The 22,600-nt window shown below is 46.7% G+C and overlaps 1 protein-coding gene across 6 annotated transcripts in view; it reads left to right on the forward strand.

Moving 5' to 3' along the window:
* smyd3 (SET and MYND domain containing 3) overlaps positions 1–22,600 on the forward strand; it is a 664,143-nt gene that overhangs the window by 450,077 nt on the left and 191,466 nt on the right. The window contains exon 1 of one of the 6 annotated variants that reach the window (XM_080200787.1): positions 22,231–22,314. The exons of the other annotated variants lie outside the window; for them this stretch is intronic. The gene's annotated coding sequence lies outside the window, so the exon portion shown is untranslated. Of the gene's footprint in view, positions 1–22,230; positions 22,315–22,600 lie in introns of those variants that run through there. 6 annotated transcript variants of the gene reach the window in all.

The raw sequence follows: 22,600 nt of genomic DNA on the forward strand, positions 1-22,600 counted from the left end.
GAATACGAGTCTTCACAGCTAATCAAGCCTTAAAGATACAGACAATGTAAGTGGAAGCTTACTCATTGACGGAGTTCAAGACAGGAATCCATAAGTTTCTGGAATGTAGTGACATCAGAGCAAACAACATAGAGATAGATGATCAGCCATGATCTGTTTGAATGGCGGAGCAGGCTCGACGGGCTGAATGGCCTATTTCTGCTCCTGTGTTCGGAATAGGAAATGCGTGAGATTGTGAAATTGGATATCTTGACTGGAGGTTGTCGAGCTAGAAGAGGTGAGAGTGATAGGGGTTGTCAGGAGGGATTTGGAAGAAGAATTATCGTTGGAAAACACAGCCCTTTGCGAAAAGTAGCAGCGCAAAGTTAAAGATCCTCAAGACTACGAAGGGCGGGTTCAGAAGTTTGAGCTGTACAAGAGTCGGTGAAAGTTAACTCAAAGACTCACTTAGTGGGTGATGAAAATGAAGGGTAGGTGGGGGGATTGTTGATGGCAACAACAGAAATCCCAAGAAACCTTATAGCTACTTGGGATGGAGCGGGAATGTTAAAAGCCGGACACGTCCTGTCAGGCACAGGTAGGAATGTTGTGAGACGGATCAGGAAATGCCACATGTGCTACATTAATTCATCAGTGTTCAGGAATGAAGGCTAGGAGCAAATCCGAGACCGAGTGCGGAATCGCTAACATATGTTAAGGTCAGTAATGTATCTGTTCAAAGAAACGGGCAACATTCACTGTGTACGTAACACCTGGAACAACTGTGATATGGCCTGGAGGCCTTATGTAGAAAGAAATAATGGAAAGCCATGGCTAATCTTTATGTCTTTTTGAATATTATTTTGACATTTTTGGGCGCCGCACCTGCGCAAAGATATTTTGGCCTTGGAGGGAGTGCAGAGGAGGTTTACTAGGCTGATACCGGAGTTGAGGGGGTTGAGCTATGAGGAGAGGCTGAATAAACTGGGCTTGTACTCGTTAGAGTTTAGAAGAATGAGAGGAGATCTCATTGAGACGTATAAGATGATGAATGGGATGGATAGGATAGAGGTGGAGAGACTCTTCCCGCTCAGAAAAGACAATAGGACTAGGGGGCACAGCCTCAAGATAAAAGAGGGGCGGTTTAGAACGGAGTTGAGGAGGAACTTCTTCACTCAAAGGGTGGTGAATCTCTGGAATTCTCTGCCCGTTGAAGTGGTGGAGGCTGCCTCGCTAAATATTTTTAAGATGCGGGTTGATGGGTTTTTGATAGGAGAGGGGATTAAGGGTTATGGGGAGAGGGCAGGAAAGTGGAACTGAGCAGCGACAGATCAGCCATGATCTTATTGAATGGCGGGGCAGGCTCGAAGGGCTGGATGGCCTACTCCTGCTCCTATTTCTTATGTTCTTACGTTCTTATGTTCAATACATGTTGATAGTGCAATGACAATGTGTCCTGTTGGTGTTATTATTTGTAGAGTTATGCTATATTTAGCTCAGACAATGAAGATACTGCAACTAAATGTAGTGGAAATCTGGAATTCTCTTCCCCCAAAGAGCTGTTGAGAATGGGGGCGGGGATTGAACATTTTGAAACTTTGATGTTTATTAGGCATAGTATTAAAGATTACAGAACCAGGGCAGGCAGTTGGAGTTAAGATACAGGTCAGCCATGGTCTCAAACCAGCAATCTCTATTTCCGTATACCTACTAATTAAGGATTATCTCTTGCCTTTTGTATAAAAGAAAGGTAATCAGTGGTGAACTAGTTCTGAGCCATGAAGATCCCTTGTTCACAGAACATCAGCTGAGTATGATGTGGTTACTGTTAGGTCATTATTACTCATATGCTCCACTTGTCTGGATGAGTGCAACTCCAGCAACCCTCAAAGAACTTGATATCATCCAGGACAAAGCAGCCCGCTTTAAAGTTAAAGTTTATTTATTAGTGTCGCAAGTAGGCTTACATTAACACTGCAATGAAGTTACTGTGAAAATCCCCTAGTTGCCACACCCTGGCACCTGTTCGGGTACACTAAGGGAGAATTTAGCACGTCCAGTGCACCTAGCCAGCACATCTTTCGGACTGTGGGAGGAAACCAGACCACCCGGGGGAAACCCATAGGGAGAATATGTGAACTCCACACAGACAGTGATCCAAAGCGGGAATTGAACCTGAGTCCCTGGTGCTGTGAGGCAGCCATGCTAACCACTGTGCCACCGTGTCGCCCCATTTGGCATTTCACGCCCTCCACCACCGACGCAGTGTCAGCCGCATGTACCATTTTAAAAGGCGTGCAGCAGCAACTCATCAAGACTCCTTTGACAGCACCTTTCAAACCCTTGACTTCTACCACCTAGAAGGACAAGGGCAGCAGACACATGGGGAACCCCATCACCTGCAAGTTTTCCTCCGAGTCACGCCTCACTCTGACTTGGCCGTATCTTCAGTGTCACTGGGTCAAAATCCTGGACTCCCCTTCCTAACAGCACTGGGAATATTTACACCAGATGGACTTCAGCGTTCAACACGGTGGGTCCCCAGCACCTTCTCGAGGGCAGTTAGGGTTGGCCAATAAATGCTGGACTTCCACATCCCGTGAAAGAACAGAAAAATTCCTTCTTCAAAATGTCCTGCAGTAAAAACTTTTGGTGAACAGGGAGACAGTGAAAGATTGTTCTGTACTGAACTCCCTGATTATTATTTCAGTCACATCTTGTTGAACAATAAAGAGCTTTTGGATAGACCCAGGATGAGCAGCTCAATCTGGTCCTTAACTCAACGATCTGCAAGGTGAACACAGTTAGAATCCTAATTTTTGCAATCAGGCCTGCATTTGGGAGAGAGCATTTGGTGCAGCACAGATTCCAGCCAGAGTTTGTCAGATTGATGCATTAGTTCCATTGTTCTTGGTTAACAATTAAACTGGTCCCCGTTCCCGGCCACAGATCCAAGATCTAAATTACCCTTGGCGGGAGTGAAACCATGATCGGATAGGGAGCGAGGCTAGCCCATTGCTGTGGAGGTGTGCTGACTGACGCCTGCGATGGTGGTTTGCCCAGGCCAGAGGAGAGTAAAGGATCAGGGCAGCCAATAAGGTTAAACTGAGGCTTTACCTGATGCAATTTTTCAAAGCCATCTCCGCCTTTTGGTTGAGATGAAGCTTAGATTCAGCCCAGGAGGGGTCGCAATGGCTCATCCTGTCAGCTTGGATCTTGTTTGATTGAGCCCAAGGTGGGATGCAGTGTCTTGTCTTGTCAGCTTGGATCTGGTTTATAAATTTATTTATTAGTCACAAGTAGGCTTACGTTAACACTGCAATGAAAATCCCCGAGCCTTTGTCCCTCACCTGGGGACCATGATTGGATTCAATTTGAATTGAGTTTTTTGGTTGGAATAAAGGTACCCAAAAAAAAGGACAGAGGACAATGGCAGGCCAATGGGTGTGGTCTAACCTTTACCTTCCCCACAGAGACGGTTAACTGGCAGAGGGGATTCTTTACCCATTGTGGCTCAGCCCATTGTAAGGTTTAGTGGAGTGAGAGGTGATCCCATGGAAACTCACAAAGTTCATCAAGGGCTCAATAGGGTAGATGCAGAGAGGAGCTTTTCCCAGGCTGGGGAGCGGGGGTCTAGAACCAGGAGACAAAGTCTCAGAGTAAGGAGTAGACCGTTTAGGACTGAGATGATGAGGAATTTCTTCACTCAGAAGGTGGTGAAACTTCGGAATTCTCTATCCTGGAGGGCCGTGGAAGCTCTGTCATTGAGCATGTCCAAGACAGAAATTGATAGATTTCACGAGACTTTTGACACCAAGGGAAATGGAAATAGTGCAGGAAAATTATGGCAAGGTATATTTATTTTATTGATGTACAGGATGTGGGCATTGCTGGCTAGACCAGCATTTATTGCCCATCCCTAATTGCTCTTGGAGAAGATGGTGGTGAGCGGAACTTCTCAAGCTGTTCCATTCTTTGTGGGTGTAGGTACATCCACAGTGCTGTTAGGGAGGGAATTTCAGGATTTTCACCCAACGATAGTGAAGGAACGGCGATATATTTCCAAATCAGGATGGCGAGTGACTTGGAGGGGAGTCTCCAGGTGGTGCGTTCCCAGGTATTTGGTGCCCTTGTCTTTCTTGGTGATAAAGGTCATGGGTCTAGAGGTTTCTGCCTAAAGAGCCCTGGTGAGTTCTTGCACTGTATCTTGTAGATGGTACACTCGGCTACTTCTGTTCGGAGGAACTGAATGTTTGTGAAAAGGGTGGCAATCAAGGAACTGCTTTCTCCTGGATGGTGTTGAACTTCTCAAGTGTTATTGGAGCTGCGCTCACCCAGGCCAGTGGAGAGTATTCCACCCTCCTGACTTGTAGATGGTAGACAGGCTTTGGGGAGTCAGGAAGTGAGTTATTGCTACAGGATTCCTAGCTTTGAAAGTGTCTAATCCATGCTCCACCTCTGACTTCCAGCTCTTTCTCCAGCTTTGTTTACTTTTCTCTAAGTCCACGTCCAGGCATAAACAACCGAACACAGTAGGCATAGCCAGTCAACAGACTCATCATCAAAACACAGAACAATTGAACAGTTTTGTTGGGATCTTTGGTGGCCACCCACTCTTCTGTCACCGTGTCCACGTGGAGTTTTCACTCTGAACTGCAGGGTCTCCTTAAATGTCAGACTTTGGTAACACTGTGAGTGGCATGATGAGGGACAGCTCTCTTCTGTAGCCTAGTCATTTTGAGAAGAACTGATTATTGAATTAGATCCTCTTTCTGCTTCCCCCAGCTCTCCATGCCAGTGGATCAATATACTGTAGTGATCAATGCTTCTTTAATTTAGCTTATAAACTCGGATGCACTTATCGATGGCAAGAGGTTAATTGAACAATTGATCAAAGGCAAAACCGGAATTGATGGGACATGGTCACAATTGTCAAAATTGTAGGTGACTATAAGAGGCGCACTGCTCAGTTTTAGATTGTGATTGTAGTTTTGACCAGGATATGTAGTGATCAGGTGGAAGGAGGGAACCATCTCCTCTCTGTTCTATCTCCTCATGTGGTCACAACAAAGGTTTATGTTTCTGTTGCACAAGGATTTGACTTTCCAAATCGGCATGTATTTAATTATTTAAGCTGAGAGCTATGAGGAGCCAACCAAAGAAGGTTTACTTGAGTCAGAGAAAGAGCAAATCTATTAACCACTAAATCCAAGAAAAATAATAAAAATGTAATGTCAAATGTTCGAACCTCATACAGTCATTCGGGCACGCGAGCAAGCACAGACACACACACACAAACACACAGACACGCATACAGGCACACAGACATGTGCATGCACACACACACACGTCTGCAAGAAGGGGGAGATAGAGTTCAGTGAAATAAAGTTAAAAGGATATGAGCCCTTTGATTGTCCTTGGTTTTTAATATTGTGGCTGATTTAGGTTAGCGGGTTTCTTGGATATGGTCAGATGTGGAAGGTGTTGCAATGGGCGGCACAGTAGTTAGCACTGCTGCCACACAGCACCAGGGACCCGGTTTCCTTGAATAACTGTCCATATGGAGTTTGCACATTCTCCCCGTGTCTGCGTGGGTTTCCTCTGGGTACTCTAAAGATGTGCAGGTTAGGTGGATTGGCCTTGTGCCAATAGTGGCCAGTAGTGTCCAGCGATGTGTAGATTAGGGGGATTAAATGTATGGCATTAAGGGGTAGATCGAGGGTGGTCCTGGGTGAGACGCACTGTTGGAGAGTCGGTGCAGACTTAATGGGCCAAATGGCCTCCTTCTGCACTGTAGGGATTCTACGATTCAATGAGAAATCCTGGCACACCATACCTCACAGGCCTTGTCTCTTGAACACTTGGACTGAAATACAACTGTATTGATTTGGTATTAAAATAGACACAGTCTATATTGTAGCTTATTGATTGTTGGGACAGTGAGGGGGAGTTTATAGCTGAAGTCACCAGACATGAGAGGAGTATAAATTCCAATGCAGGTTGAATCTTTATGAATAATATGATTTGTAGTTGTTTTGTATAGAAACATAGAAGATAGGAGCAAGAGGAGGCCATTCGGCCCTTTGAGCCTGCTCTGCCATTCATCACAGTCACGGCTAATCATCCAACTCAATAGCCTAATCCTGCTTTCTCCCCATAACCTTTGATCCCTTTCACCCCAAGTGCTTTTATCCCAAGAGTTATATCTAATTTCTTCTTGAATACATTCAATGTTCTGGCATCAGCAATTTCCTGTGGCAATGAATTCCATAGGCTCACCACTCTTTGGGTGAAGAATTGTCTCCTCATTTTCATCCAAAATGGTCTGGCCTGTATCCTCAGACTGTGACCCCTGGTTCTGGACTACCCCTGGTTCTGGACTCTCCCTGGTCCTGAACTTCCTTTCTGCGTGGATTTATAGATCTGAATGTAAACAACGTCTTCCTCCTCGTCTCTCTCTGTCACCAAGAAGGACACAAACAGGAGGAATTTTGTTGCCTCCACGCCCCCACTTCAACCAGCACACTCTCTTGATTTGCTCTTGTGCATTCTATTCCTTCGTAGTGACTGGGTCAAAGTCCTGGCCTCACACCACTCAGAGAGCACCATCTAACTAAGACTGCAGGGGTTCAAGAAAACAACTCAAGCAAATCTTCTCAGGCCAATCAGGGGGCAGGGGATAAAATGCTAGTTTGCCAATCTGGAGAACAAGAGAAAGATTCGAGGGATCGTACATCAAATTATAGGAACAGAAGGAGGCCATTCAGCCCATCGTGTCTCTTTTTACTTTTTGAAAAAATGGCCCAGTTTGGTCCCATGCACCATCTTCTCCCCCATAACCCTGCCAATGTGCCCTCTTCAATAACACGGCCATTTGCCTCTTGACGGTTCCTGTGGAATCTGATTTCTATGTATCTCCAGGAAAAAGTTTAACATTTATTTATTAGTCACAAGTAAGGTTTACATTAACACGGTAATGGAGTTACTGTGAAATCCCCCTAGTCACCACATTCCAGCAGCTTTTCAGGTCAATGCACCTCACCAGTACGCCTTTCAGAATGTGGGAGGAAACTGGAGCACCCGAAGGAAACCCAAACAGATACAGGGAGAACGTGCAAACTCCGCACAGACAGTGACTCAAGCTGGGAATTGAACCTGGGTCCCTGACGCTGTGAGGCAGCAGTGCTAACCACTGTGCCAACCCTGCCGCCCAGTGGCTTATTGCAGATTGGTATTGTGGGCACGAGGTAAAACCATATCAATGGCTTTCTTTTGATGTGCACACACGGAGCATTTCTGATGACTGAATTTTATCATAGAAATTACCATAGAAATACTACAGTGCAGAAAGGGGCCATTCAGCCCATCGAATCTGCACCGACCACAATCCCACCCAGGCCCTACCCCATAAGCCTACATATTTACCCGCTAATCCCTCTAACCTACATATTTCAGGACACTAAGGGGCAATTTTTAGCATGGCCAATCAACCTAACCCACTCATCTTTGGGCTGTGGGAGGAAACCCATGCAGACACGAGGAGAATGTGCAAACTCCACACAGAGAGTGACCAAAGCCAGGAATCGAGCCCAGGTCCCTGGAGCTGTGAAGAAGCAAAGCTAACCATGTACTAGTGTGCCGCCCATTATGGACCATCAGCTAAAATGCCTGGGGTTGGGAATCCTGTCCAGACGAGGAACAGTTGCCCCGCAGCCATTTGATGGGCAGCAGGGTGGCACAGTGGTTAGCGCAGCTGCCTCACAGTGCAAGGACCCAGGTTCACTTCCCAGCTTCGGTCACTATCTGTGTGGAGTTTGCATGCTCTTCCCCTGTCTGCGTGGGTTTCCTCCGGGAGCTCCAGTTTCCTTCTACAATCTGAAAGCTATGCTGGTTAGGTAGATTGGCCATGCTAAAATTGCCCTTTAGTGTCCCAAGTGTGTAGGTTAAGGGGTTTAGCCATGTTAATTGTGTGGCGTTACCTGGGTAGAGCTTGAGTGGGATGCTTGGAGGGTCGGTGCAGGCTTGATGGACTGAATGGCCACCTTCTGCACTTTAAGCAATCTATAATTGATAGTTTGGAGGCAGGATTTACACCCCTCTGAGGAACAGGATGTCCCACCTCGGAAAGCTGAGGTCGACAGCTCAGTACTAACAACGCCACTGATATCTATGGCCACTGCCGGTAGTGCGCTCAGGGTTCGAGGAGGCAAGCTCTGCTGGTTTCAGCTCAGCAGCTGAGTCCAGGATATCCCTGGGTACCCCAGTGACTGGGGTTAGTGTTAGGGAGACCACTGGGAGAGAGGAAGCTTCGCGGGGGCCACCATCCGATTAATCCATGAGGCCTGTTCAGGAAGAAACCTGTCCATCGACCCAGACAAGGAAACCTCCCGTGTTGGCTGCTTTGTTAAAAGAATGAGGCCCTCAAATGGGAATTAATTGTCCACTTAAAAGCCTCATTTGGCCCAAAGATAAAGGGAGCGTCCAACATGTCCCCATTGCTGGTAAAACTGTAGTGGGGGGTGCTGGGATTGGCTGGGTAGGCCCCAGGAAGGTGCCCATTGGATTTTACCTACCACCCTCACCCTCAAAGCCACACGCCAATGGGAGAATGCAAAAGGCAGTCAAATTTTGGTCCATCAAGATATCTACTGAAGCTGGATCCCAATAGTGGGACTTGCTCAGTCGCTCTTGCAGAAGGCTGCCACAGACATAATGGGCCAAATGGCCTCCTTCTGTGCTGTAACTATTCTATGATTCTGTCCAAAGATGTGCGGGTTGATTGACCATGCTAAATTGACCCAAGTGTCAAGAGGATTAGCATGAGTAAATGTGTGGGGTTATGGGCTTGGGTGGGGTTATGGGCTTGGGTGAGATTGTGGCCAGTACAGACTCGATGGGCCGAATGGCTCCTTCTGCACTGTCGGGATTCTACCTGCGATTCCTTTGAGAAGTGAATTCTCAAGTGAGTTAATCTGCTACAACATGCGGGATCAGAGGCTGGCTCCATCTTTGTTGTCCAGTTTTCCACTATTTGTATAATTTATTCAGTATTTCCTTTTCCAGCGTTTTGTTGACATGTGTTGATCTGTAACGTCAGAGTACTCACTTGGGACCAATAATGCATGGAGTTTAATCCGGGCTGGAAGGTGACCTTGATCATTCATCCGTGATCGCATTCTTGTTTCGTTCTCTGGTGTGTGTGTGTGTGTGTGTGTGTGTGTGTGTGTGTGTGTGTGTGTGTGTGTGTGTGTGTGTGTGTGTGTGTGTGTGTGTGTGTGTGTGTGTATTGTGGAGCGTATTCTGTATTCCACAGCCACTGATTCTTATCGACTGTGGATGCCCTGGGCATTTTTAGCAGAAAGGCCTTAACTTGTATCAGCTCAGGCAGTTAAAGAATGAACTGGCATCAATATATAGTTCCTTTTACCACTTCAGCACACCCCCAGAATACCTCACAGCCAATGAAGTCATGATTTGGAGGGAAAGGTGTGATTTGTGCACAGTAAGATTCCACAAACATCAATGAGTTTTTAAAAATTCTTTCATGGGATGTGGGCGTCACCTTTGTTTTTATTACCCTTGAGAAGGTGGTAATGAGGCGCCTTCTTGAACCCGTTGCAGTGCCTGAGCTGTAGGTACATCCAGTGTGCTGTTAAGAGAGGGGATTTCAGTCCACTGACAGTGAAGGAATGACGATACATTTCTAAGTCAGGATGGTGGTTGATTTGGCAGAAAATTTGTAGGTGATAATGTTCCCATGTGTGTTCACCTCTTACCCGATTAGATGGTAGTGGTTGTGAGTTTGGAAGGTGCTGCCTAAGGAGCCTTGGTGAATTGCTATATTTTTATTTATTCATTCGTGGGACACAGGTATCGCTGGCTGGCCAGCATTTATTTCCCATCCCTAGTTGCCCTTGGAGGGCAGTTGGGAGTCAACCACATTGCTGTAGCTCTGGAGTCACATCTAGGCCAGACCAGTTAAGGACAGCAGATCTCCTTCCCGAAAGGACATCAGTGCACCAGATGGGTTTTTCTGACAATCGCGCTGGTTCCAGGGTCATCAGTTAATTCTCAATTCCAGATGTTTTTTTATTGAATTCAAATTCCACCATCTGCCGTGGCAGGATTCAAACCCAGGTCCCCAGAACATTAACTGAGTTTCTGGATTAATAGTCCAGCAACAGTACCATTGGGTCATCACTTCCATGTGGCTGCTACTATGCATGATGTGGAGATGCCAACGTTGGACTGGAGTAAACACAGTAAGAATCTCACAACACCAGGTTAAAGTCCAACAGGTTTATTTGGTGGTAAACGCCACTAGCTTTCAGAGCGCTGCTCCTTCGTCAGGTGAGTGGGGAGTTCTGATCACAAACAAGGCATTTAAAGGCACACACTCAGTTTACAGAATACTGACTAGAATGCAAGTCTTTACAGCTAATCAAGGCTTAAAGGTATAGATAATGTGAGTGGAGATAGCATTAAGCATAGGTTAAAGAGGTGTGTATTGTCTCCAGACAGGACAGTTAGTGAAATGTTGCAAGCCCAGGCAAGTCATGGGGGTTACAGATAGTGTGACATGAACCCAAGATCCTGGTTGAGGCCATCCTCATGTACATGGAACTTGGCTATCAGTCTCTGCAGAGCGACTCTGCACTGTCGTGTGCCGTGAAGGCTGCCTTGGAGAACGTTTACCAAAGATCAGACTGTTCCCTCCCTGTTGGCGAACACTTCAGTGGTCACAGGCATTCGGCCTCTGACCTTCGGGTAAGCGATCTCCAAGGCGGCCATCATAGCACACAACAGCGCAGAGTCGCTGAGCAGAGACTGATAGCCAAGTTCCGCACACATGAGAACGGCCTCAACCGGGATCTTGGATTCATGTCACACTATCTGTAACCCCCATGACTTGCCTGGACTTGCAAAATCTCACTAACTGTCCTGTCTGGAGACAATACACATCTCTTTAACCTGTGCTTAATGCTATCTCCACTCACAATGTCCGCACCTTTAAGACTTGATTAGCTGTAAAGACTCGCATTCTAATCAGTATTCTGTAAACTGAGTGTATGCCTTTATATGCTCTGTTTGTGAACAGAACTCCCCGTTCACCTGACGAAGGAGCAGCGCTCCGAAAGCTAGTGGCGTTTGTTACCAAATAAAGCTGTTGGACTTTAACCTGGTGTTGTGAGATTTCTTCCTGCTGCTACTATGCGTCAGTGGTGGGAGTGAATGTTTATGGGGCTGGATGGAGTTCCAGTCAAGTGGGCTGCTTTGTCCTGGACAGTCATAGAATCATAGAATCCCTACAGTGCTGAAGGAGCCAGGTCTGCATTGACTCTCCCATCAGTGTGTCACTGATGGAGGGACTGAATGTTCAAAGTGGTGGATAGGTTGCCAAGTGGCTCTTTGGACAACACTCATTGAATCCACAACTATCTGCTATCATCTAGGAGAACAAGGACAGCAAAAGCAAGAGAACTCCTCCACCTCTGGCCAAATAGACGGCCATCACCTCAGCATCTCGACTTACTCCACCAGTTAATGGTCACCAGTGCATGAGAGAGAGAGAGAGAGCGCTACTTGGTGTCGAAAACCTGTAGATGATTCTGAAGAAGTTGGATCCTAGTAGGGGGGTGGGCTTCAGCAATTGGGAGGTGGGGGCAGGAGGTAAGCACACAGCAAGTTGTGGCTGTTGCAGCTTCGCTCCCCCCACCAGACCATAGGGCATCAATCAAGGAGAGTTACCGCCAAAAACCTTTGTCAGAGCCTGTGAGCGATACAAAATTTCCCAAACGCGTCAGTAGGATTCCTTATGCGTGCGGTAACACTCACGGTGGGAAAAACACTTCTGTGTTTATCATCCGCTCAAAAACAAAACAAGAGTGTTAAATGCCAAGAGGTTTTTGGGTGAGGGTTACAGTTTCAGGAATAACCAAGGGTAATTATGAAAAGGTTTGTTTAGTTTAAATTTAGATCTGTGTCATTCAAATGAATCCAGCTATGTGGGAAAGAAAACACCAGATTCTGGAAACTTAACTGAGCAAGACTGATTCGGATGAAAAGTATTTACAATCCAGGCACTAGGCAATCACAACACCACCCCCACTAACGACCACCCCCCACGCCCCCCCACCCCCACCCCCAACCAACCACTTCCCTGAACGCACCTATTACCCACCTTTCCCAGATAACTTCAAACTCTGACACCAACTCACTCCCAGTGGTGCCAAAGCCCAAAATCTCATCCCGTGCACCTCACCCCTTTCTTTCTGGTTGTATCACAGCTTGGTATGGTTCCTGCTCTGCCCCAGACCGCAAAAAACTACAAGGGGTCGTGAATGTAGCCCAATCCATCACGCAAACTAGCCTCCCACCCATTGACTCTGTCTGTACTTCCCTTGAAAAAGCAGTTAGCATAATCAAGGACCCCACGCACCCCGGACATTCTCTCTTCCACCTTCTTCCATCGGGAAAAAGATACAAAAGTCTGAGACCAAGTACCAACTGACTCAAGAACAGCTTCTTTCCTGCTGCTGTCAGACTTTTAAATGGACTTACTTCGCATTAAGCTGATCTTTCCGTATACCCTAGCTATGACTGTAACACTACATTCTGCACTCGCTCCTTTCCTTCTCTGTGTACGGTATGCTTTGTCTATATAATGTGCAAGAAACAATACTTTTCATTGTATACTAGTACATGTGACAATAATAAATCAAATCAAATCAAACCCTGGTTAAATGCTGCCATCTCTCATCCCAGAACTGGTTAAAAAGCCCAGCTTCCCAGCTCACACTTTGTGCATCTTATCATCCAACTTGCCACATCTCTTGAATGTTTTTTTAAAACATAGAGGTTAAGTTGAGTACGCAAGTGAAAGTGTATAAGGTTTCCTCCCACAGTCTGAAAGACATGTTGGTTAGGTGCATTGACCCAAATAGGCGCCAGAGTGTGGCAAATAGGGGAATTTCACAGTAACTTCATTGCAGTGTTAATGTAAGCCTTAGTTGTGACTAATAAATAAACTTTATAAATAATCGCTCAGTCATATAGAACTTGAATGTTGCTGAGAAGAGAGACATGTTGCTGAAGCTTTTCACCCTTGACTTATCAAGACGAATGCAAGGATACCAAATTTCAAACAATCCTGAGTGCGCCTAGAAGTTACACTAACGGTCAGTTTAAGATGATCAGCTGAGTTCATAGTGTTGCACATTTACACTTGCTCAAAGTGACATGCATTCATATGCTGGGTCCATGCACTGCAAACAAAAGGAATATGTTCAGGCTGTTTTGAATTACCAGGGGCACAGAAGCCTATAGTTCCCTGTTGTTTTGTCCATGGCAACATGATAGCCAATCAGGGTTAACTTGCCAACCTTTACCATTGTCCTTCTAGATGCTGGTGATTGTGGACTTAGAAGGTGTTGTTGTAGGAGCCTTGGTGAGTGGCAACAGTGCATCTTCCAAACGGTACACACAGCTGAGACTCTGCATCAGTGGTGGAGAGAGTGAATGTTTTCTCCTGTAGTATAAATTATTGTAGTGTTTGAAATTTGGGATTAGTGTAAGATAAAAAGCTTCAAAAACATATCTCTGCTTTTAGAGTAACCCAAAGAATCATAGAATCTCTGTAGTGCACAAGGAGGCTATTTGGCCCATAGACCCTGCACCAACAGCAATCCCACCCAGGCTCTATCCCCGGAACCCCACATATTTACCCCACTGATCCCTCTAATGGGCTCCTTCTGTGCTGTCGGGATTCTATGGTTCTATATGCCCATGTTGACTCGATGGGCTGAATGGCCTCCTTCTGCACTGTAGCAATTCTATGGGACTCCATGAAACTCAAGACAGTTGTAAGTTAGATGAATGAAGCAGTTTTGCCTTGTTTTAATTGCGGCTGCTTTAATTAAATTACAGCGCATAAGGAAATCGTCCAGGATTGCAATCTCAGATTAGAATCAGATGTTAGCCATGTGGAATTATGCGTTTTATAATTGATGAAGGGCAGCATTTTGCTTGTGACCTCTTGACAGAGAGGAGGAGATAGCAAGCAACTGGTATCCACCCGTACAGCGCCTATAAACCTCCTCGAGGTTCTTCACAAGAGAGCACGGTCAAACAAACTGTGATTCCAAGCAACCGGCGATGTTAGGACATTAGAGTGGGGGGTAGATTTGCAGGAGGGTTTTAGTGAGAAAGGGGGCAGGTGGAGGGGCAGAGAGGTTTAGGGAGGAAATTCCTGAGCTTCAGGCCTTGGAAACTGAAGGGAAATTAAAAATAAACTGCCCGAGCCTGGATTTTCCAATCAGCCTTAATGTTAATGCCAGTGGGCCCGTTTATTTGTAAATGGGTTACATGCCTGTGCTGTTAGACTCAGCAGAGATATCCAGGGGGTAATTTTCACCTTTCCCATCTGGGCAGTAACTGAGACAAGAGAATGAACAAAGAACAAAGGACAAAGAAAATTATAGCCCCGGAACAGGCTCTTGGGCCCTCCAAGTCTGCACCGACCATGTTGCACGACTGAACTAAAAGCCCCCACCCTTCTGGGGACCACTTCCCTCTATTCCCATCCTATTCATGTATTTGTCAACACATCCCTTAAAACTTGCTATTGTATCTGCTTCCACTACCCTCTCCAGCAGCGAGTTCCAGGCACCCATCACCCTCTGTGTAAAAAACTTACCTCGTACATCTCCTTTAAACCTTGCCCCTCGCACCTTAAACCTACACCCCCTAGTAATTGACTCTTCTACCCTGGGAAAAAGCTTCTGACTATCCATTCTGTCAATGCCCATCATAATCTTGTAGACTTCTATCAGGCCACCCCTCAACCTCCATCGTTCCAGTGAGAACAAACCAGGTTTCTCCAACTCAAAGCTAACATCCTCCATACCAGGCAACATCCTGGTAAATCTTTTCAGTACCCTGTCCAAAGCCTCCACATCCTTCTGGTAGTGTGGCGACCAGAATTGAACACTATATTCCAAGTGCGGCCTAACTAAGGTTCTATAAAGTTGCAATTTTTAAACTCAGTGCACTGGCCAATGAAGGCAAGTATGCCGCATGCCTTCTTGACTACCTTCACCACCTGCATTGCCACTTTCAGTGACCTGTGTACCCGGTATACCTAATCCATCTCCCTATCGATGGCAGAATTGATCTGGAGTCTGTCTAAATTTAATTTCCCAGATGGTGAAACTAGTACAACCGTGAGATGCTTGCCCAGAATGGGAAAACTGGGGGGAATGGCGGGGGAGAGTGATAAACTGTATGGGCTATTTATGAAATTCTCAGTAAACAACTGCGTCACAAGGCATCAGGGCCCATGGGGAAAATATTTGCCTGGTACGTATTGTTAATGGAAGGTTGAAACTTAGCCAGGACAAAAGGAAGCAAGAAGGTTCCTTACAGAAGTGTCTTCATTCACAGCATTACGATGAAGGTAGCTTGAAGGATCTACCTGAGAACAAGTCTGAAATGGCAGATGGACCACATAGATGCAAAAGGTCTTTAGGTTAGAAAGGCGTCATGTGTCAGCACAGTCTTATTGGGCCAATGGGCCTGGTCCTCTGCTATACTGTTCTTTGCTCTTTCACAGTTTTGCCTACGATGCACAATAAGTGCCAATAAGCTCTGAAGAAAGATCACATTGGACTTGAAGCATTAGCTTGGTTTCTGTCAGCCTCCCATCCATTGACTCTGTTTACACTCCCTCCTGCCCTGGCAATGCAGCCAGCCAGCATAATCAAGGATCCCACGCTCTCCGGACATTCTCTCTTCCACCTTCTTCCATCGGGAAAAAGGTACAAAAGTGTGAGATCACGTACCAACTGACTCAAGAACAGCTTCTTCCCTGCTGCTGTCAGACTTTTGAATGGACTTACATTGCATTCAGTTGATCTTTCTCTACACCCTAGCTATGAGTGTAACACTGCATTCTGCACTCTCTTATTTCCTTCTCTATGAACGGTATGTTTTATCTGCAGAGCATGCAAGAAACAATACTTATCACTATGTTAATACATATGACAATAATAAATCAAACCAAATCAAATCAAATTAAAAAAAAACTACACATCTTGAGACTCTAAGCAGCAATTTAGCACAGCCAGTCCACCCAACCTGCATATCTTTGGATGGTAGGAGGAAACAGGAGCCTCTGGAGGAATTTGCTTTTATCAGAATGTTCTTTTTTGAATGCAGGATAAATCTGTACTTACAAATGCAGAATTTTTATTCATACTGATGTATCATAGCGGAAGTTAATTCAGGGAGAGGGGGGAAGAGGCTGGGTGGACGTAAGGCTGAGGGTTCTCCTCCGGCACCTAAATACCCTTAGCAGCTACCCTGCCAGTGGGCGAAGGTGAGGATTGACCCTCCGCTGCCTTGCAGTGAAGCCTGGTTTGGTCCCTAGTTGCTGAACATTCTGGAATGCTTTCGTCAGCACTGCCTGTCTTGTCAGATCAATCAGAGAGTGACTTGGAGCCAGGCTTTCCCACGGGGGTTAAACACCGTGGTACATGGCCAAGTCATAAGTTACCGTGGAGGGGGGGCGGTGGGGGGAGGAGCTGAACGCTGTCCGTGAGAGCCCTCTTTAAAAATGTAACGGAGTGAGAGTTTCTTTGTGGCCTGGTGTTCACGGCAGGATTACCTCGATGCTGCACTTGCCCCTGACTGACAGCCAATGGCAGATGGATGAGGCCGGCAATCGATAAGGACTGAAGGATGTAATCCATGTGTCAGGCTCTTCATGTTCCCTTTCTTACATTCCTTGGGTTGTTTTCCTTGTATCCTATTGTTCTCAAACATGGTGTCAGTCAAATAAATCTACAAGACACAGCTGGAGGATTAGGAGCACAAAAGCCCTGCCATTGTCATCGCTTATCTCCAGCAACTGGCTCTTGCTGGGAGACTGAGCAGTCAGCTCTCCATATGATCCTATTGATTTGCTGCCTCACGGTCTCGCAGCTAAGGCCCTAAAGAACCGGCCTCAGTTTACTCCAACTTACGGTCGTGTACTGGCCGCAAATCCAACCGGACTTTCAGCACAGTTCAAATTGTGAACTTTTTGGGCAGTACAGTGGTTAGCACTGCCGCCACACAGCACCAGGGCCTGGGTTCAATTCCCGGCTCGGGTCTGTGTGGGGTTTGCACCTTCTCCCTGTGTCTGTGTTTCTCCGGGTGCTCCAGTTTCCTCCCACAGTCCAAAAGATCTGCTGGTTAGATGCATTGGCCATGCTAAATTCTCCCGCAGTGCACCCAAACATAGAGTGTGGTGACTAGAGCATTTTCACAGTAACTTCTTTGCAGTGTTAATGTAAGCCTGCTTTTGGCATTAATAAATAAACTGAAAACTTTTAATGTATCTGTCACCCTATCTCTCCTCTTCTCTACCTTTGTAATCTTTTCCAACCCTCCCGGATATCTCCACTCATCAATTCTTCCCTCTTGAGCATCTGCATTGGTCCAACATTGGGGGCATGCCTTCAGCAGTCTCACTGCTCTTTTCTGGAATACACTCTCTGAACCTCTCCGCCTCTTTACCTCACATTTCTCCTTCAAGACTCTCCTTAAAATCTACCTCTTTGACCACGTTCCTTGGTCACCAATCCTAATTTCTCCCGATGTGGCTTAGTGGGGAATTCTGCTTTATAATGCTGCTGTGAGAGGCATTAGGCTATTTTACTCTATTCAAGGTGCTTAAATCAGTTGTTGTTGCAGTAAAAGCCTCCAAGGTGCTTTAAGGGAAGACTCAGCAGGTCAGACAAGATCTGGGAAGAGAGAAATAGAGTTGACGTCTCACGTTGATGACCTTTCACCAGAATGGAGAGAAGATAGAGTGAAAGGATGGGGGAAGGGCGAGAGGTGGAGGGGTATGGGGAGCGGCCTGGGAGTGGAAGGTGGGCGAAAGAACCAAAGGGAAGGACTGCGATTGGATGGATGGCTGGAGAAATGAACAACAAGAGCGTTGGTGGTGCAAGGCCGGAGATTGTGGTAATGAAACAGGCAAAGTGACGAAAGATGTGTTTCGGAGGGGCGCAAACGGCAGAATGTTGTTATCTGGAAACCAAAAAAAAGAGAAAGAAAAATATAAAACCAAAATCAGTGAAGGAAACAAAATAGCAGAAGTCCTGATAGAGAGCCTCATTGGCAGATGAGGTGCTGTCCCTCAAGCTTGGGGTGAGTGTCTCTGGGACACTGCAAGAGAGGTTAGACTAGGAGCAAAATGGAGAATGAAAATGACTTATTTTTAGTGATCTTGTCAAGTAGGATGATCTAGGCTCCTTAAATTCATTATTTACTGATTCCAGGCTACGCTTGTCCTCACTCGGATAAATGTGACATTAGAGAAAGCCTTATAGTGAACTCCTGCCCTCAAAGTACTTCTCATTTCATTACATTTTTAAAGAGGTCTCTCATTCTGACCCCACCTATCAGCAGGGTAACATACTGAGGTGTGAGAGAGGCATCCTTAATATTCCCAATCTAGACGGCCAGCCAAGCCTGTAATAAAACAAATGAATGCCAAACATTGAATGATTAAACATAAAAGAAGGTCGCTTGGGCTGGCTGTTTGTTTTAGGAGAAATTGCTCTGGCAATTTGTCTAAGATATGGAAAATAATGAGCCTTCACCCACTCAAATCATCCAAGGCCCTTTGCTAACTTAGCACCAACCCATGCCCCCACACACTAACTACCCTTTGCCCTTATATCTAGCATGAAACCAAAGTGCCAACTCACCCAGTATCCACCTTGGGCAGATCTCAAAAGCCATACTGGATTTAAATAAAGTTCTTAAATGTCTGTTGATGAATTCCCCATTTCAAAAACAATATCTCTTATTGATTAAATAAAACATTTCACCACATTTATTTCCCTTTCATACCTTTTAAAAACGAGCAAATATATTCATACTCCCACTTCAAAGAATTTCTAACCATTTAATGCTGTCAATATGAGAGTGAAACAATAGGCACTCTGCTGTGTCAATGAGAGGTTGTGAAATCATTTATGTAGCGCTAATTCTGCAATGGTATTCCTTAGGCCTACAATAATAAACAGAGTGGAATTGCAGGTACTGTTTATTTTAACAGATAGTGATTTCAAATATTTAAAGGGCAGGAGGTTTAAATTCCATGACACCTTGACAGTTCCATTGAGCTTGATAGTTCTGATGGGTTTCTGCACATTTTACGCACATTCATGTCTAATTTTAACAATCCAAAAGGAGTCGTGACCTGTCCCAAAGGTGTCCCTGGACCATATGGCACCTTGTTCTCTATCCACATGAAAATTCAGACCTTAGTTTCCAGCTCTGGCTCAGTGGGCAGCACTCCCACCTCTGAGCCACAGGTTTGTCGGTGCAAGCTTCCTTCCAAAAACCTGAACACAAACTCCAGCCTAGCATTTCAAAGCAGCACTGAGGAAATGTTGAGGAAGCTGCTTTTCAACTGAGATGTTGAGCAGTGACTCCCGTCTGCCTTGTCTGGTAGAAAAGAGTAACAGGACAGTTATCCCTGGTGTTCTGGCCAACGAGACATTCCTCAACATCACAACAGGTTATCTTGTCCTTGTCACATCGCTGTTGCTGGGAGGCTGCCTTGCACCAATTGGCTGCCGGTTTTCTTGCATTACAACAGTATCTGCACTTCAGAAAGTAAAGCGCAATGGGAACGTCCTCAGGTTGTGAAAGGTGCTATACAAATGCACGTCTATTTATTTTTTCCCCCCTGGTGTGTCTGGATCTGCATACATGTACCCTCTTGTGTGTTATATTACCAGTAACCCAATAGAGGGAGCTGCTTTCTTATGGAAACCTCACTTTTCCCAATCAATGTGTATTTACAGTCAGGTTTAACACCAATCGCTAATTCCCGATGTTTGCCATGGTGTGGAGGTGCCGGCGTTGTACTGGGATGGGCATAGGTTAAACCGCTTTATTTAGAATCATGAGCTTTCAGAGATGAAGGAGCAGTGCCCCGAAAGCTCGTGATTCCAAATAAACCTGTTGGACTTTAATCTGGTGTTGGGAGACTTCCTAGTGTTTGGTTAACGCAGACAGTGGGCTTTCTTTGAGTAAGCTTCATTTCGTTCACAGGATCTGTGGTATTTGGCAATTTTACACAGGTGCAATGTCTCAGACACGGCAACATCAGGACCGAGGCTGTGCCGAATTTCGGGTTGGGCGGGTGGGGGGGGGGGTGTCACTTGAAACATGGTAATAAGCTAGCGCAGCAAGTGGTGAGGGGAGGGATAGCCAATTAGGTTCTGGGCTGCAAGGCAGTGCCTCACCCAATAGTTCGGGTAAATTGCCTTTGCGGCACGGTAGCACAGTGGTTAGCGCTGATGCCTCACAGCGCCTGGGACCCGGGTTCAGTTCCCGGCTTTGGGTCACTATCTGTGTCGAGTTTGCACGTTCTCCCTGTGGCTGCATGGGTTTCCTCCGAGCGCTCCGGTTTCCTCCCATGCTCCAAAGATGCGCAGATTAGATGCATTGGCCATGCTAAATTGCCCCTTAGTGCCCCAAGACGCGTAGGTTAGAGGGATTAGTGGGGTAAATGTGTGGGATTACGGGGATAGGGTCTGGGTGGGATTGTTGTTGGTGTAGACTCGACAGGTCGAATGGCCTCCTTCTGTGCTATAGGGTTGCTAAGTCCAATTTAACTCAATTAAAATTGAGGCGTGGCATGTTCGAAAAGTGTCCGGTTTTTGGATAACTCTGGTTTCTGGATAGCCAGATTTCAGACACTGTGTCAGGGAATAGACTCCTGGGCAGGGGAGGTGACTGACTGCTTTGTGGTTTTCGAAAGGCTTTGATCAGAGAATCATAGAATCCCTACTGTGCAGAAGGAGGCTATTTGGCCCATCGAGCCTGCACCGACCACAATCCCATCCAGGCCCTATCCTCTTCACCCCACACATGGTTAGGTGCATTGACCCGAACAAGGGCCAGATTGTGACGACTAGGGGAATTTCACAGTGACTTCATTGCAGTGTTAGTGTAAGTCTTACTTGTGACTAATGAACAAACTTTACTTTTTACCCCGCTAATCCCTCTAACCTACACATCCTGGGACACTAAATGGCAATTTAGCGTGGCCAATGCATCTAACCCACACATCTTTCAGATAGTGGGAAGAAACCAGAGCACCTGGAGGAAACCCACGCGGGCATAGGGAGAACATACAAACTCCACACAGGCAGTGACCCAAGCCGGGAATCAATGAGTTTGCACCCCGAGTCCCAACTAACGTATAATCCTTCAGATCGTAATACAGACTGCCTGCTCATCATCACTTTGCTGTTTGTGGGATCTTGCTCTGCACAAATGGCCAAAATGGTAAGAAGCCTCACAACACCAGGTTAAAGCCAAACAAGCCTATTTGACAGTAAATCCACTGGCCTTTGGGGTTTGCCCCTTGGTCAGGTGAGTCGAAGGGGCAAACCCCGAAAGCTTGTGGGTTTACTGTCAAATAAACTTGTTGGACTTTAACCTGGTGTTGTGAGACTTCTTACTGGGTTTACCCCAGTCCAACGACAGCATCTCCACATCAAATCGCCAACCACATATCCCGCATTGGGACAGTGGCTACGCTTCAAGAGTACTGCGTCGCCTGGGTAGGCCTTGGGGACATCCCCAGGTTGTGAAAGACGCCATTTCGGAGGACGCTCTTTGCTGTAACGTGCTTGATATTTGCTGGGGGAAAGCTGCTGACGGTGGATTGGAACTGTCGCTCAGGGAGGTGCGAGAATAGACTGAACTAAACAAGATGCTGCTGTGTGCTGACGAGGGAACGTGCTCCTTTTGGAGGCCAGAGGCCTCTGGTGTCCTTTGTTTCTGCTGAGCTGGCTCCACACACAATGGAAGCCAGTTCATAGAAGCCTGCGCTCTAACACAGGCGACAGGCGACTGGGGGGCGGGGGGGGGAGGTGGTCAGGGAGGTGCTAGGTTTCATGCTCCCAGGACAATGGTAAATCTGACCCCTGGCCGGAGGAAGCCGGACGCTGACTTCAAAGGTGGGAATTTGTGGGCTCCTTGCTGAGCTGGCAGCACACACGCCACTTTGTAACCTTACACTGCAGCTATCAGCTCCCCCCCCTGCACTCTGCAAACAACCCGCTCGTTTCAAAGCTGAGGGAGAGGTCAGCGAGTGAACGGGGGGTGGCGGGGGTGGGACGGGGGATTTGAAACGCTCTCCGACTGGCCATGAATGAGGCGACCAGTGCGACACGGGATCCCAGCTGGCCAGCCCAGCCCAGCCGGGAGGGACGGCCTGTCCGTGCACTGCCAAGTTCGCTTGACAGATCTGGGAGGTGGCAGGTCAGTTAACCCTGCGCCCTTGACCAGGAAGCATGGAGGTATCCGGTGTACTGACCGGCCCGTTTGATGTCAGCGCTGATTCTCGGCGAGGGTCGGAGAGTGGGGGGGGGGTTAACTGTGTGACAGAAGGGGTCAGGGGGTTTGAGATTGCGGCCAAATGAAGATGCAGTGGGGTGTAACCGGTGACCTGCTCAGCACCACTTGGTTCAAGGTTGTGACCCAGGCTGATCGGAAAAGGGAAAATGTATTCCGAAATCATCCGGAACGGCCAGGTGAGGTGATGAGG

Source organism: Carcharhinus amblyrhynchos, chromosome 12 (genome assembly GCF_965287045.1).
Source record: "Carcharhinus amblyrhynchos chromosome 12, sCarAmb.v2.hapA, whole genome shotgun sequence".
Lineage (NCBI taxonomy): Eukaryota > Metazoa > Chordata > Chondrichthyes > Carcharhiniformes > Carcharhinidae > Carcharhinus > Carcharhinus amblyrhynchos.